Source organism: Nicotiana attenuata, unplaced genomic scaffold, assembly GCF_001879085.1.
Source record: "Nicotiana attenuata strain UT unplaced genomic scaffold, NIATTr2, whole genome shotgun sequence".
NCBI lineage: Eukaryota > Viridiplantae > Streptophyta > Magnoliopsida > Solanales > Solanaceae > Nicotiana > Nicotiana attenuata.
Window position 1 is genome coordinate 157,247 of NW_017670838.1, and position 11,933 is coordinate 169,179.

An 11,933-nucleotide genomic window follows, 5' to 3' on the forward strand; every position below is an offset into this window, starting at 1 on the left:
TCATGAGAAAATAAGGTAAGAAAATAATAGAAGCCTGATTGTCAATCAATTACATAAGACTCCCCTTAATTAAGGGATTCAGATTCAAACGGTACAAACTAATTAAGGAAAGAAATTAAACAAACCTTTTGCAAAGTAGCAAATCAGAGGCAAGTACATGGAAGTTATTTAAGGACAGGGTCTTGACAGTACACGGTTTATGCAAATAAGGCAAGAGAATGATGGCCTGTCGGCCAGAGGTCTGCTTACTCGACTCAGCTAAGTGTTCTGGGGTATAAACCCTGCCGGTTCTTGTCATACCCTGCGGTGCAACTGTTTCTCCGAACTTGGATTTTCCTTTCCTTCTTGCCTCGGCTGTGTAGTCCCACGGTATAGCTTTTGTGTGGAACGGTGTTACGGCTGTCATTGCTACTGGAATAGGCACCCTTGCCTTGGAGGGTAATACAACAACTTCAAAGGGCTCAGGCGCCTTTGGGGACCAAACTCGACTTCGATTGGTGTTGGCGTCTTTGTGGAGGCTGGTGCTTCAAACTCAAGTGGTATGGACATGTTCACCTCAGCATCTTCAGAAGGCTGAATTTGGACTACAATCGGGTTAAGAGTGACTGTTGGTTTCTTTAGATCGTCACCTTCCATGATCAAACCGATTGATCCTTTGGGATCCCAATCATCTTCTATTTCAATCATATGAACACTTCCACCCTTGTGGTCTGGTAGAGGGTTGTTACGGACATTTGGAGCAGGCTCCTTTGCCACGATGATCTTGTTGTCAATTAAAGCCTGGATCTTGTCCTTCAGGGAGCGGCACTCATCAATAGTGTGTCCTTTCATGCCAGAATGGTATGCACAGGTTTTGTTTGGGTTAATCCACTAGGAGGGGTTTTCAGGAGTTATGGCAGGGACAGGGGTGACATAACCAGCGACTTTGAGTCTTTCGTACAGCTGGTCGATTGGCTCGGCAATGGCGGTGTATTGTTTGGGAGGTCTGCGGTCAAAATTTGGTCGGGGTCTAGGAAAATTTTGGCGGGTGGGAGGTGATTGGTAGTGAGCTTGTTGGGTATTGTAGGCTTGGTAGACGTGTACGGGTTGGGAATATCTGGGTGAAATGGGTTGGTATGTGGGAGGTGGAGATGATTGGTAAGTAGGTGGTGGAGCTTGGTAAGCGGGCGAGGGTGATTGGTAATTTAGGGTAGGCTGATATGTGAGTGGGGGTATTGGGTAGGTTTGGTATTTGATTGGGGATTTTGTTCTTTGTGCAACCATCACGGCACTCACATTCCTTTTCTTGGACATGCCACCAGACTGTAGAGCCTTGTTGGTAGCCTGTAATGCTTCAAAGTTAGTGACCATACCACTTTTAATACCTTCCTCGATCCTCTCCCCTAGCTTGATGATGTCGGAGAATTTCTGTCCTTCAATCAGCATCAACCTTTCGTAGTACTGTGGGTCTTGAGCCCGGACGAAAAACTTGTTTATTGGTTCTTCTTCTAATGCCGGCCTGACCTTAGCAGCTTCTGATCTCCAACGAGTAGCATACTCGCGGAATGTCTCCGTGGGTTTCTTTTTCAAGTTCTGGATGTAGAACACATCTGGCGTATTCTCCGTGTTGAATCTGAACCTGTCCATGAAATCGGACGCCATACTCACCCAGTTTGACCACTTCTTCGGGTCTTGGCGAATGTACCAAGATAGGGCATCCCCTTTCAGACTCCTCATAAAGAGCTTCATGCGAACCTTTTCATCCTTTCCTACTCCGACCAGCTTGTCGCAGTATGTCCTCAAATGAACTCTGGGATCCCCGGTGCCATCGAATATTTCGAACTTGGGAGGTTTGTACCCCTCGGGCAGTTCGACATCTGGTTGAATGCAATGGTCTTCGTAATTCAGTCCCTCGATCCCCTTGCTTCCTTCGACACCCTGCACTCTGCTAGTCAGCTTCTTGAGTTCCGCAGCCAGATTCTTGATAAGAGAGTCTTTGTCATCAGACTCAAGTGTGCTCGGGGCGGGCTGAATGGGGTGTGGTATGGTTTCCACATAGATAGGGGTGTTGTGGTGATGATCATTTGTGGAATTTAGGGGTTCAGGGATGAGCAGTGGGGTGTTGCTTGAAGTGTGGCATGTGTTGCAGTGGTGGTGATGAGCGGATTGGTTTTGTGGTTTCGGGATGTTTTGTGGTGGTGTGGGATTTTGAGTGTTGGGGAAGTTGACATCTGGGGTAGTGAGGGAAAATGACAAGCTTGCCAAATTCCGAACTTGGTCCAGTTCTTCCTGGAATTTCAATAACTTTTGTTCGAGCTGGGAGGCACTTTCCTTGGAAACCTGAATACCCTGGGGAACCTGTACCCTTTCAACTGAGCTCTCTTTTCTGATGTTGCTCAAATCTTCCATCTTTCCTTTGTTCTTGTTTCTGACAGGACTCGGAGGAGGAGGAGGCGGAGGACCCTTGGATCTTGTGGAATATGATGACGATGCCAGAGTGCACGAACTAACCTTTGGGGAGGGGAATAATCAAAAGTAAAAACAAAAGGTAACAAGTTAGTAGGGATCGTGAGAAGAAAACACTGCAATATTTAAACACATAGTGTAAGAATATAAATTGTGTCCTAAATTGGGAGCCTCGTTGTGCCCGAGGTAGGCCTAGCGACAAGTAGATTTGGAGAACTTAGAATGCTAAATGCCTCATTTTATTGATAAAAAATAAGATGAATCCCAAAAAGACACTAAATAATAGGAAATAAAAGTGTCACTGGTGGCCATAGGCCTTATTACATTTGATAGAGCGAAAAGAAAAACTCCTATCCTACTTGGTCCAAGAAGGACCTTCCCCAGATTCGGCATTGTTGGCTCCCTCGTACAGTTCTCCTAGCTCGTGCAGTCCTTCTAGCAAGTAAGCTCTGGATGATTTTGTTGTTGGGTTGGATTTCCAGGAGAGAAAGTATGTTTCCCAAATATTTCCGGACAAAATCTAATCACTAGAGTGAAGATCCTCCCACCAGCTTAGCAATTTTGGGTGGATGTTGGTGACCATGCCGAATCTGGGGACTTCGTTCCTCATTTTCTGCAAAACAAAAGGTTAGGCCCCTCTCCCCCACCGGACTCGAGTATTTAATATCAATAATTAGCATAAGAAGCATTTAGTTCTCCAAATGAATGCACAGAATGTGGTAAGGTCCGTTTGGGTCTCAAGGAAACCCAGTGGACTTTGGACAAGGCTATCTTAAAGAGTCATTATGCGGACAACATAACTGACTCGGCTAGGTTTGACCATGATGCATGCACAATTTAATAGAGTAGGGTTTCTATGTGGTTTTAGACTGGTACCCTTGAGCGGACAACTCAAGAGGGAAAGGCGCAGAACCATCGACTACACCGTTGATCGACTGGTTTTACCGCAAATATGCCTTTGCCGGATTTAGGGGGTGATAATATCGGAAGAGCGCAGCCACTCATTATAAGCGTTGCTAAGGGTCTTTGTTTGGCACGAGTGGAATATGATGCTGAAAAACGCAATACAATAATAAACAAATTGTCATGTACTTTCACGTTCATAAAGTAATGATTACAATAATTGCTCGTAATTACAACAGTATTGAAGGAAAGCGGTAAAAGAAAGCATTAAAGAAAGAAACAAAGAACCAAGTTAGTTTCGCAGTAGAAGAAAGAATAAATATTTAAAAACAAGTAAAGACATGTAAAGAAGCATGAAGTCACAAATAGCATGAAATGGTAAAAGCCTAAAGAAATCCCCATCGGAGTCGCCATGCTGTCGAAGCCCCCTTTTTCTTTGGAGTTTGAAGAGTCGCCACCTAATGATTAAGTGCATTAGGACACTAAGAAGGGTTTGAGTTGAATAACCAGAGTTTGGGTAAGGGCTAGAAATTATCTCGAGGGGAAGGTGTTAGGCACCCCTCAAGATCCACTAGTGTGGTTCCCGGCCATGCTACAATTGTGACTTTAAATCAAATAAGCATACAAGATAATTTCACATAAAGTCTGGAAGTAGGTATGTATAACGGTTACTAAACATGCTGAAATTTGAATAGGTGACTTCCTAGTTATTGGCAAGAATGTCTAAATGCAGAAAAATAGGATCAAGTAATGAATACAAATTATCAAACAAGGAAGGGAATGAGCAGAATATTTTAGAGGAAAGGACAGTGTGAAAATTAAAGGGGGAATTTTAATGATTAAAACGAAATGCAGAATTCTGAAAATTGACAATCTAAAAATAATTACATAAAGGAAAAGGGGGTCATAGGTTTGTAAAATACATGGATCATCCACTCAACACCCGGTAACCAATCGTACGCGTGGTGTTATCGCGTGATCATCATCTCCATGTCTACCCTTTCCCACCCCGTTAAGGTATTAAAGCACGGAATAGTATCATTACTTATTGCATGCCATTACCCATCCCGATCCTATCAGTTCCAGAGGCATTGGAACTACTAGTCCTAAAGGGAAGGGAATTGGGGCTTTTCAGAAGTTCAAGAAAGGATAAAAATCTAGGCGACAATCAAAACATATAGCCAAATAGGGGGGAGACAAACAACAATTAGGGCTCAGACAGGCCTCCTCACGTAAATGCAAATACATAGCATGACTTCAGATACTGGTTAGGTCTTTAATTAAACTTAACGAAGGAAGAATGGCTGATATATCACATATTTTCAGATAAGAAGTCCAAATTAGACTTTCCCGCTGGCTGTAATTATTAAAGACTGGTGTAGTTAGTTAATTACCTAGTGGCTTGCCTAGGTGAGGTCTGTAATCATGATATCTAAAAATGCAGAAGGCGTACTGATTTTTAAGGAGGATTATTAATTTTAGAAACAAACAAAAGTTCTGCAGATGTTAAAACGACTTTACCACTGATTCTAGACTTACAAGCGAGATGGACGATTAAGATTCAGTTAGTTATTCCTATAGGCATGCTCTCTAAGCGTGATTGATTTTAAAACATTTGTAAGAGTGCAGGATTCCTATAGACATGGTATCTAGAGTGCATTTTGTTATTAGGGCCTATAAACCGTTTGCCTAGTGATAAATGATGTGCAGAAATGTAGAAAACTCTATAGTCATGGTCTCTATATGCAGGCGTGAATAAACTTATGGACATGATTTCTAAATGCAGATGTGAATAAATTTACAGACATGATTTCTAAATGCAGATATGAATAAACTTATAGACATGATTTCTAAATGTAGATGTGAATAAACTTATAGACATGATTTCTAAATGTATAATGAAATGACCTATAAGCAGGATATCTATATGCAGATACACAAACGAAGATGATGTGATTGCAGGAATAAAACCTAAAGCATGATATCTACCCCACATGCATAACATGAGAGAACCTCCCCATTTTACTATACGCCCCATAGTTATTACAAAGTTATTACAACTTGAATGAATCCAGAAAAAGTAAATTACATCAAAAATTAAAATTCGAACCAAGGAGAGCCTAATTCAGACTCCTAGTCTGGTACATGAAATAAACCAACTTCCAAAGAGCAGATTTCCAAAGCCTTTCTCTTATCTGGGAGGTGTCAAAGTTCCAAGGAGCTTCACGAACTCCACGCAATGCTTACACCCCAAATACCATTACAGAATCATAATGCAGTGTGGAAGGGCTAGCCCTCAAATGTCCAAGTTCAGAGGGAGCTCAAGGTCCCAAAGCAAGGCTCATGGGGGGAGGGGGCAGAACTTAGAGTCTAGGAGTAAGTGTAAGTGCAATAGGGGGAGATTAGGGAAGGCCATAGCAGGCTGGTGGTCATGCCCAGCAATTGGGATGCTGGCACACCCCTGACCAGCCTGTCAACTTTAAATTGGGGAGTTAGGACCTATTGAAGGTCAGGTTCGGCCCTAGACAGCAATTTGAGTGCTGCCAGGTTATGAACTTTAACTCAGCATACATAGGGGAATGGGGTGTGGGGGTTCATAATAGAAACAGGGTACAAAGAAAGAGCAAGCAAAGGGCATGCCCAGCAATGAGACATACTGGCACACTCTCCAGCCTAACTAGAGGCTAGGGGGTCAAAACTCAGTTCATGGACAACAATTCTTGTTGCCATGCCCTAAGTCCCCACTCACAAACACACGGGGGGGGGGGGGGGGGTAATGGGATAGGGAACAAGTGTTCACAAGAAAGAGAATCAGGCAGTAGCATATAGGCATATTAAGTTAAATGCTAAACTTTACAGAGAAAAGAAAATAGACATGGATACAAGGACTGTAAATAAAACACATTGGGATGATGCTGAAAAATTAATTTAGGACATACCAGTTTCACAGAGACAAGTAAAGAGAGAGCAGTAGTCTTGTAAAAAGCCAAAGTGCAAAGAAGAAGCAAGAATACTCTAAGTATGCCTTCAGAAGAGAATTGTGAAATTGTATAGTTTGAAATGTGTTTTTTTAATCGTGTTCTCGTGTGTGTCTTGTGAAAGAGGGTCGTGTATTTATAGTGTGAAAGTCATGAGAAAATAAGGTAAGAAAATAATAGAAGCCTGATTGTCAAACAATTACATAAGACTCCCCTTAATTAAGGGATTCAGATTCAAACAGTACAAACTAATTAAGGAAAGAAATTAAACAACCCTTTTGCAAAGTAGCATCAGAGGCAAGTACATGGAAGTTATTTAAGGACAGGGTCTTGACAGTACACGGTTTATACAAATAAGGCAAGAGAATCATTTGACAGCCAGTAAATCACAAAGGTCTGAAATTTGGTATGAGTGAACCAAGTCACAAAAATAAAGAAGGGTTTACCTAAGCCAAATCATCTAGGGAATCAGTAAAAGATGGAAGGAAAATCAATCAAACTATATTCAGAAGGAGGTTTACGCTAATTGCAGATTTAAAGACCAATTAGAGGGAAATTCATCATATATAAGGAGCATGTGAGTACGAAAGAAGACTGTCGTGTAAATCAGCATAAAAATCCAGTAGCAGAGTTTAGAAGAGTTTATCAAAAGTCAGAATCATATGAAACTCCGAAATTATCCTAAAAGAGTTGGGGGGTTTTGAAATAAGAATCCTAGTTCAGGCAAATCACAAAACGAGAGCAAGCAATTGGATCAAAACATGTATAGCAAAGCAACATGCAATCACAGTAGAAGGATTCAAAGCACACAATGGCCAATACTGATAAGAACAACAGGAGAAACATGCTTAGAAGAACCCTAAACAAGGCTAAGTAGAAGGCAGACAAAGAACCATAAGAACTTAGCAAGTAGAAAATATAGTAGAAAAACACAAGAATCGCCGGAAAAGATATAGCAGAAAAGCATATAGGAAAACACAGTATGACAAACATATAAGAACATGATAAAATACAGTAGAAAAATCTACAAGACAATAGTATAGAAAACACAGTGAGGGAAGCATGCAAAAGATGATACGAGGACACAACAGAGGCAGACACAAAGAAGAAAAAATCATAAAAAACTCCTTAACATTTTCCAGAAAACCCTAAATCGGAAAAGAAGGGTTTTGAAAGTAATTTTCAAAGGAAAATTTAGGGAAATAGTTTAAAAGTTCAAGTATAGCATAGATACACAACGGATCTAAAAAAAATCGGAGAAAACCTCGTAGGGTTAGGGTTTCAGAGGAACCCTAGGATGAGAAAGGCTTGGAAAAGGTCCGATATAAGTCGGATAAGGTCGGAATCAGACTCAAGAGGCTAGGATATGCCGAAGCAGGGCCGGAGATGGCCGGAAACCTTGAATCGACGAAGGTCTGGGTGAAGGCCTTCGAGGTCTGGCCTCGAACCTTCAAGTATCAGGCACATGAGGGTAATAGGAGGTGAGTATAGGTCGTCCATGGCCTGAGAGGCCATGGATTCCGGTGAGTCGGAGGTTGAAGAGGGTGGAGGCGATTAGGTTTCAGGAACATTCGAGAGCGTTTGAGAGGGGGGAGGGTATTCAGAGGAGGCTGCCCGGTCGAAATGAGGGAGTTAGGTTAGGGTTGGGGGATTAAAAAAGGTAAGGAGTGATCGTGGCCATTGATCAAGTTGATCAAAGGCCTAGATTAAAAAGGGTTTGGGTCGGGTAATATAGACGGGTTAATGGTTGGGGTTAAGTGGGATTGGGCTGGTCCGGAATTGGGCTGGAAATTGGGTCAATTAGGGGGTTAATTTAGGCTGTAATTGAAATACCAAATGGCTGTAATTGAAATGAATTGAGGCTAGCTTTTAAATAGTAGTTTTACCCTTTTTATTTTTTATAAATAACAATAATGATTTTAAGATCAAATTAAAAGCACTGAACTACTTACTAATATATAAATATTAATCCAAAAATACTGGAAATAATTTCATAATTGCGAAAATGCTGTTAATCGTAAAGTAGGCTAAAGTTGCAATTACATGCAATTTTAGCTTTAAAAATACCAAGTAAATTCGTAAAAATATGCAAAAATTACCTTAATTATATTTTGGTGTAAATATGGGAATAAAATAGGTTAATCACAAAAAGGATAATTTTTTGGGGATAATTACTGATTTTGTATAGCCAAAATGGCAATAAATCAATTTTAAAATCTTTAAAAATTAGGGAAAAATACCAAAAATTCTTGGGCATGCTTTTATATGCATACACATGCTATTTTGAAAGTATTTTGAGTATAAAAATACATAGGAAAAAATTGGGTATCAACATCCAATAGCACGGAGGTGTGTTCATTTGTGGACATTGTCACAGCTGTGATAGTGGATGACACAAGTTCCATGATAAATGTCGAAGATCCTCTTGAGGCCGTGCTTCTTAACATGGATGTCGATGATGATGCTAGTAGAGTGGAGTGCATGAATGCATTGCATGGTATGGGTTCATATTCATATGAGCCTAGGAAGTTATCTTTGGATCTTGAAAACCGGAATACTCCACCAACAAAACCATCAATTGAGGAGCCACCAGTGTTGGAGTTGAAGCCACTTCCTCCACACCTCAGGTATGAATTTTTGGGCTCTAATTCAACTCTTCCAGTTATTCTTTCTTCTTGCCTTACTAACTTGCAGATTGAGGCCACTTTGGAGGTGCTTCAAAGGCGAAAAAGGGCAATAGGATGGACTATGACGGACATTCGGGGGATAAGCCCCGCATTTTGCATGCATAAAATCATCTTGGAGGAGGATGCAAGGCCTTCACTTGAACATCAAAGAAGACTAAATGAGGCAATGCAAGAGGTGGTGAAGAAAGAAGTGATCAAGTAGCTTGATGCGGGTGTGGTGTATCCAATTTCCGATAGCTCATGGACTTCACCGGTCCAATGTGTGCCAAAGAAAGGAGGGATGACGGTGGTGACCAATGACAACAATGAGCTTATTCCCACTCGAATCATTACCGGGTGGAGAGTTTGTATGGACTACCGAAAACTCAACAAGGTGACCCGCAAAGATCATTTCCCCTTGCCATTCCTCAATCAAATGCTTGATCGCCTTGCGGGGTGAGTGTTCTATTATTTTCTGGATGGGTACTCGGGCTACAATCAAATCTTAATCGCCCAGGAGGACCAAGAGAAGACCACTTTTACATGCCCCTATGGTGCATTTTCTTTCTCCCGGATGCCATTCGGGTTGTGCAATGCTCCAGCGACCTTCCAACGGTTGCATGATGGCTATTTTCACCGACATGGTGGAAGACATATTGGAGGTCTTTATGTATGACTTTAGTGTGGTTGGTGACTCTTTTGAAGAATGCTTGGTAAATTTGGATAGAGTCTTGGCCCGATGTGAAGAAACTAACCTCGTTCTCAATTGGGAAAAATGCCATTTTATGGTCGAAGAAGGTATAGTGTTGGGTCACAGGATTTCTAAGCATGGGATTGAGGTAGACAAGGCGAAGATCGAGGTGATTTCAAGGCAAACTAACCTCGTTCTCAATTGGGAAAAATGCCATTTTATGGTCGAAGAAGGTATAGTGTTGGGTCACAGGATTTCTAAGCATGGGATTGAGGTAGACAAGGCGAAGATCGAGGTGATTTCAAGGCTCCCTCCCCCTACTTCTGTCAAAGGAGTGAGGAGTTTTCTTGGGCACGCAGGGTTCTACCGGCGGTTTATCAAAGACTTCTCGAAGATTGTGAATCCCATTTGCAAATTGCTAGAGAAAGATGCCAAGTTTGTTTTTGATGAAAAATGCATGGAGGCTTTTGAACTTTTAAAGAACAAGTTGACCACTAACCCTATCATAACCGCACCTAATTGGAGTTTACCCTTTGAACTAATGTGTGATGCTAGTGACGTTGCAGTGGGGCTGTGTTGGGTCAACGGGTTAACAAAATGTTCCATCCCGTGTATTATGCAAGTAAGACTATGAATGAAGCTCAACGAAATTACACGGTGACGGAGAAGGAGCTATTGGTCATTGTATTTGCCATGGAGAAATTTAGACCATATCTTATGGGGGCCAAGGTGATTGTGCACACGGACCATGCCGCCCTTAGGTATTTGATGACCAAGAAGGATTCCAAGGCGAGATTGATGAGATGGGTGTTACTTCTTCAAGAATTTGATTTAGAAATAGTGGATCGGAAGGGAAGTGAGAACCAAGTTGCGGACCATTTGTCCCGGTTGGAGGAAGAAGGGAGGCCATGTGACGGCCTTGAAATAAATGATACATTCCCCGACGAGCAACTTCTTTCCGTGTCAATGTGTGACATGCCATGGTTCGCGGACATCGCCAACTTCATTGTGATCGAAATTGTCCCTTGTGAGCTCTCTTCCAACCAAAAGAAGAAACTCAAGCGGGATAGTTTGGATTTTTATTGGGATTATCCGTACTTGTTTAAAATTTGCACGGATGGTGTGATTAGAAGATGTGTCCCGGAAGGTGAACAATTGAGCATATTGGAGGCTTGTCACTCCTCCCCCTATGGTGGCCATCATGGAGGGGTGAGGACGGCTTCAAAGTTCTTGAGTTGCGGTTTCTATTGGCCGACTTTGTTTAAGGATGCTAGTGATTTGGTAAAGAGATATGATGCATGCCAAAGAGCCGGCGGAATTTCAAAAAGGGATGAGATGCCTCTCAATACGATTCTCGAGGTGGATATTTTTGATGTTTGGGGCATCGATTTCATGGGTCCTTTCGTGAGCTCTTGTGGGAACACTTATATTCTCGTGGCGGTGGACTATGTCTCAAAGTGGGTTGAAGCCGTGGCTTTACCCAACAATGAAGCCCGAAGAGGTTTGGCACCCCTCGTGCTATCATTAATGATGGGAGGTCTCACTTTTGCAACAAGGCTTTCGACTCATTGCTTGCCAAGTATGGAGTAAATCACAAAGTGACCACCCCATATCATCCTGAAGCTAGTGGTCAAGTGGAAGTCTCCAACCGAGAAATAAAAAGTATCTTGTCCAAGACGGTCAATGCTAATAGGACCGATTGGTCGAAAAAGTTGGATGACGTTTTATGGGCGTACCGGACGGCTTACAAAACCCCAATTGGTATGTCCCCGTACCGGTTGGTGTTTGGGAAAGCTTGCCATCTTCCGGTGGAATTGGAGCACAAAGCTATGTGGGCCTTGAGAAAGTTGAACTTGGAATGGGATGTTGCAGCGAATCTCCGTGTTGAGCAACTTAATGAGCTTGATGAGTTTAGATTTCATGCCTACTCCAGCTCGTCCTTGTATAAGGACAAGATGAAGTATCTTCGCGACAAATATGCTCGGGAAAAGGAATTCAAAAGTGGTGATATGGTTCTTCTTTTCAACTCCCGGTTACGTCTGTTTCCGGGAAAGCTCAAATCAAAGTGGAGTGGGCCATTTGAAGTTGTGTTCGTGACCCCATTTGGTGCTCTTGATCTAAGGAACAAGAATGGTGAAATATTCAGAGTTAATGGACATCGTGTGAAACATTATCTTGGGAAGATTGATGATAGCCACGTGGTGGCTATGGTACATTTCAAATGATGTGTTGGTAACCCGCGTCGTGCCG